Source organism: Rosa chinensis, chromosome 6, assembly GCF_002994745.2.
Source record: "Rosa chinensis cultivar Old Blush chromosome 6, RchiOBHm-V2, whole genome shotgun sequence".
NCBI lineage: Eukaryota > Viridiplantae > Streptophyta > Magnoliopsida > Rosales > Rosaceae > Rosa > Rosa chinensis.
In genome coordinates, this window is record NC_037093.1 from 33,230,921 (window position 1) to 33,236,885 (window position 5,965).

General features: G+C 40.1%; 1 non-coding gene across 1 annotated transcript; it reads left to right on the top strand.

The window, feature by feature from the left end:
• The first annotated feature begins 5,858 nt into the window (after positions 1–5,858).
• On the top strand, positions 5,859–5,965 carry LOC112174964. Its single transcript, XR_002926270.1, has one exon. It is a non-coding gene; the product is annotated as a small nucleolar RNA R71 (small nucleolar RNA).

Below are 5,965 nucleotides of genomic sequence, written 5' to 3' on the forward strand. Positions count from 1 at the left end.
AGTGGATTCGTGGTTATCTTATCCTCTTTTTGGTAAGGGCAATTGTTGTTTATCGGTTTTGGCCTTAAGTTAAATAAAAGGAGTTGGCTATATTCTAGCACTTGCAAGTTCAACGCGGTTTGACATAACTGATTTCCATTGATTCTTGTAACATCAGACAATGAACCTCTTCGATATCATATTTTCCTATCTTGGGAAGTAGACTCCGTTTCTGTGGTACACAAGTGCTATTTGTTTAATTAAGTGACTTTGTGAGTTTTTCTATTTGGGCACTTATTCGACTTTCTCTCCAGGTTGTTTTGAGCAAAAGAGTTTTTACGAATTTTTGCTTAGCAGTGGCTAAGAGTTATTGGTAATGCTTGAGGGCATATCTATACTTTAAAACTGTTGAGTCAACAAGGGATGCTATTTTATTTGAGTGTGATCGGAATTCCAATCAAGTATTGTTTTCGGTGGTGAGAATTATATTGGCATACGAAGTAGAATTATCATTTGTGGCGTAGAGACCAGCGAGATTGACATGGATTCAACTAAATTTTTGACCTATGACTAAGAAGTGTAGCCTCAGCTAAGAACAACTTTGGTGTGATGTATCTCTTCTTAGATTTGAATATTTGGGCTGGAATTGAGCGAATATTTATGGATTTTGCTTTGCATCAGGTTTCGGAAGATGTAGTACATAATGTGAGCAGTTTCGATTTTAGACATTGGTAATTGGTAGACTCCTTGGAATGCATGTGATTTAGAAGAATTTTATCCCCACATTATAGTTATAAGAAGTTTTCGAGGGACAATGTTAATTTGCCCGTTTGAGAACTATAAGTGTGGCCAGCGGGATAACTATTAAATGAGTTTTCTTGTTACTGGGAATGTCATTTCAAGGCGTGATCAATGTTCCAGTCAGTTGTCTGAGTAGCAAAGAGGAAGTGTAGTGGTTCCATAACCTACCTGCTTAAGAACTTATGGGTTTGTCGGAGGCTACCCTTTGTTATGCTTGACAATTGTGGGACCTTTACGTGAACGACATTCGATCAAAAATTTTTATATAAATAAATGGAATGAAGTGTTGTTGTGTGTGGTAGTTAATAAATTACTTGTTTTGGACTTTTTGGGTTTCTGTAACCATGTTGTGATGTCTTAATCGTGTTGGCTTCCCATTAACACCGGTGTAATTTGGAAAAGGTATTGTGTGTGGGGTCAATGACTTATAACAATGTTGTTGGTGAACGGTTTGGTTCTTCACCGTATGAGTTATATGCAAGATTATGAATACGTCTATTCCAGTCAATTGGCTTGTGACGTCAATACCTCGTGCTATCTGAACTATAAGCATGTTTTGATTTGCTTGAGTAGTTGGAATTATAGGAAAATCTTTGGGGTTGTCAAAGTAGTTGACTTGTGATTGTAAGAGAAAAATTTGACCAAGGATAAGTCGACAAGCTTCAAGGTTTTGGAAACATTGGATGAGATATTGTTTTGATTAGTCTTTTAGGAGACTATGAAAAGAAGTTCATTCTGGTTGTGGGTTATATCTTTATTTCCACATCTTGGTTTTCTTGACGGGCGAGACGATTATTCCTTATGCAGTATTCAAGATTACAGTGACTGGTCATATTTCTGCTTGAGGACTGTTCCTTTTTATATGTTGATTCCCTTATTTTATTTGGCCACCTCTTGGACTAGATCTAAAGTTAGTTTCTGCATGAGTTGAGCAGACTTGCATATCGATCGTGTGATATCATCCCCACGTTGTTATGATCTGAGTACTAGTACTACCTTCGTTGAGGATGTTGCATTGCAGATTAGTACATGTGTGCTACCTCTACTTTAACAGTATGAAATTTCGAGGACGAAATTGTTATAAGGAGGGGAGATTGTAACGTCCCGAACCTAAATCCACGTGTTTACTAGTCATTTGGACGGTAAACGACCTTTGCTTTCACTTTTACTTTCGGTTTAGTACTTTTAGTGGCCCTAAAAGTTGACTTTTTATTCGGGTCAAAATTTGAGAAAATGTTCTTCATGAAAGTTGTAGGGGACGTTAAACCGAGCGCGTGCATATGTGGTTCGTAAAAATCGGACTTCGTATGCGAGAGTTATGGCCAAAATTGTAAAGTTACTGTTCATGGTAACTTTTGATAAAAAAGGAAATTTACCCGGGTAGGTTTCCATTTCCGGAAACCACCCCAACTCTTTCTCTCTCCTCTCCCCCGATCTCTCTTCCTCCGGTTCGGCCATTTTTCTTCTTCCATCAAATTCCAGCGATTCCGGCCACCAACCGGCGTGCCACCGGTCACCAGAGGAGCGCCTCCTCCCTCCGAGCACCCCAGCAGCCTTGATTTTCCACGATTTGGCCGGAAAACCACGGATCGAAGCCAAAACCACTCCGGCTGCAGTTTGGGACTTTTGCCGATTCCCGACGATTCCGGCCACCTCCGGCCCCCATTTCTTCGTCGAAGGTTTGGTTTTTACCACTGATTATTTCCCCTATGGTCTTGTAACACGATTTGAAGTGTAGAGGCCGGATCGAATTAGGGTTCTTGAATTTTCTGGGTTTGTGTTCTTGGATCGATTTCGACTGTTTGTAGTTGTTATTTGTAAATGTTGTAGTTATGAAGTGGAATCAGTGTGTTGAGTAGGTGTTGCACCTGAAATTTGGTGGCCGGAGGTGGAGGTTGGCACCGGCACGTGAAACCCACGCACCGCCACTGTAGGTGGCGCGTGAGTTGGCGTTTTGGCCGGAAATTTCGACTTGTTGTTACTGTAATTAATCCTTTTTACGTCTAGTTGATTAATCGAAGCTTGGAAATGGATTTGGAGGTGAATTGGATATGAATATTGGTGTTTATTCAAAGAATGGAGAAATTATTAAACGAATTATGAGGAATCCATCCATCGGATTTCCTCGGTTTGGCCTTTGAGTCTATATATTAAGGAGATAATATTATTGAAGAAGATTGGGAGAAATTGGGCAATTAAAGTTGATATTAGGGTTGATTTTAATTAATCCAATTTAGTTTTCCATCCCGAAATTAAAGTTACGAACGTTATATTGTACAGGACGTGAGGAGGATTTCCTTGAGGAGGGTTTGGATCGACGGCAAGCTTAGCCGTACTTTGTGAGTGGACGTTTGTTTTAAATAAGTGATGCATGCATTATTTATTAAAGCCTGTTTTATTTTATTAACGTATTTTTCCGAGCATATAAAGATAATTATGATTTATCTTATGGAGTTACTTCTAAATATTATTTTCCATGAAGTGATTATGATTTATATCGGTTGAGAATTTGGTTATAAAGTATTTATGCTCGGATTCGAATTTTTATTTGAGACTTTATTTATAAATGGAGTTCGTTTGAAATAAATCTCTATGATTATTTATTGATTACGATTTTGGCATTGGGAATGCCTCGTTGTTGATTTATTTATTTCTTTAGCGTGTGAGACACGCTGTTAATTTATACGGCTCCTTACGAAAATCAGAGTACGGTTGGGAATCGTACCCGTATGTCCTTTATACGTGGGACTTGGGGAAGCTTTAAGGATTTAACGGTTTTTAAACCGCCATACCTAGGGTCGTTATTTATATATTATATTACTGGCTAGCCTATTATTACTCCTCCCTACTTACTATGTGTTCGTAGGTGAGTAGAGGAGAGCATGGGATGCTCAAGAGTGTGGGACACTCCGACCCGAGCCAATAAGGCTCCCTTCTTTCGTATGGTGAAAGTTTTTCCCCATCTTTTATTATGATTTGACTAGCGGGGCTAGTCCGGTTTATTTTATCCAGCGGGGCTGGAATGTTTTGCACGAGTTGTGAACTTAAAGAAATACGTTTTATAAACGTTGCATGCATCGAGACTTTATATTGTAAACTTGTGGGAAAGTATAAATTTATCTTTATTGATACTTATTTATTTTGTCCACTCACTCTAACGTTTTTATGTACTTTCCCCTTGGGCCCTTTGGTTTAAATTGCCCAGATCACAGTGCTGTGGACCGGCATAGGAGCGGAGGCTAGTACCACCTTTGTCATCCATTCTCAGTAGGTTATTGATTAACCTACTTATTGTATTATATTCCGAGTCTGTTCCTTAGATTGCTCTGAATACTTGTTGAGAGTGGATTTATACATTTGTATAATTATGTGTGTAAGAGAGTGGTTTATTTTGGGAGATTGTTGAACGATTGAGTTACGGGGTTGTATTTGTTTAAGATGTTTTGGTTGTGAAGTTCGATGTTTTTTATTTGGAGAATTTTTGGATTGTTGCTAGGAAGCAGGGCGGCTTCAAGCGTAGAACTTAAATTATTTTGAGGAGTGTTTTCAGCAGGTTTAGGGTTGCCCATTTTTAGGGGAGATTCTGTCGAATTTTCTCGAAAAGTGGGTCCCGCAGGTCCACCTGGGAGTTAGGAGGGTAATTCCGGGGTGGGTCCTGACAATACATATTATCATACACATGCAAGGGAGTAGGAGATGAAGTTTGTGGCATGTGTACCTTATTGTCGTAGACCTTTCCACTTCTAAGAATAGATATAGCATTTGCTTGCTCATTGTGGCGAGGATTAGGCACCGTATTACTAGGAAGAGACCCTTGTGGTCTTGAGTGCATAGAAGAGGCCATTTGCCCAACTTGAGTCTCCAATTTGTGCAAGCCCGCTTGAAGAGAATCAATAGTTTGCTTGTTGATCGCATTTGTAGAATTTTGAGCTTCTATGAGTTTATTCATCAACTCTTCAAAACCGGGTTTGCTAGGCTCACTAGAAAGCAAAGGAGCATGTGACATAGATGTATGATTGTAATTCCCGCCTTGGTTGCCTCCATGAAAAGCACTAGAACCACCTTGAAACTTGGTGTTTCCATAGCCACTACCTTGCACAAATCCGGGAGGACCATTTTGAACATTCGAACCATAAGGATAAGTGACATTCCCATGTGTACCATGCATAGGTGAAATCTGCCCTTGATTGTTGTGAGGGCCAAAAGATGAAAAACTTGAGCCATTTTGGCTATGCGATGCACCATAGTAACCTCCTTGACCTTGGGGAATAAAACTTGAGCCACTAGGGCCTCTATGAACATAGTTAGAACCTCCTTGACCTTGATGACTATAAGAACCACCACCTTGTGAACTTGATCCACCTTGGTTGCCTCCCCATGAAAAATTGGGGTGATTCCTCCACCCCGGATTATATGTTGGAGAGTAAGGGTCATTCTTTTGTTGTCTTCCTTGAAAATTATTTATTACCCTTGCTTGCTCCTCCACAAAATCGGGATATTGATGTGCTAAATGACATTCTTGAGTAACATGGCTAGGAGACTCACATAAAAGACAAGTAGAAAGAGTAGAATGCATGGCCTTGACTTGTGAAATGTGTGGCTCACGGTCTTGCTTCTCAAGTAATTGCTCCATCTTTTTCTCAAGTCTATCTAACTTTGAACTCATAATTCCATCACTTGGCATAGACACTTCATAAATCCCACGGCCTCTAGGTAAAGGCTCATGACCTCTAACATTATCAACACCATGCTCACGAGTCCGTGGCTCATCATACAACTCACGGCTCCTCCTTAAATCATCAAGGGTGTCACGGCCTCTCCTAGGCTCATCATAGGAATCTCGACTCTTGTGCTCATCATACAATTCACGACTCCTTGGTTTCTCAAATTCATCTCTTGGTCTTCTTCTTCGGTCATGAGAGTCCCACCTTGCACTTTGCTTAGATAAGTCCTCAATGATACCCCAAGCTTCTGTAGCATGCTTATTTTCAATGCTTCCAAGTGCGGCATTATCCACACGTCTTCTAGATTCCGGTAGCAAGCCTCTATGGAATGAATCAATAAGTAACCACTTATCTAGGCCATGGTGAGGGCATCCAAGGTCAATGTTCTTGAATCTCTCCCATGCCTCATGCAAAGTCTCTCCATCAAATTGAATAAACCTCAAGATATCATCTCTCATACT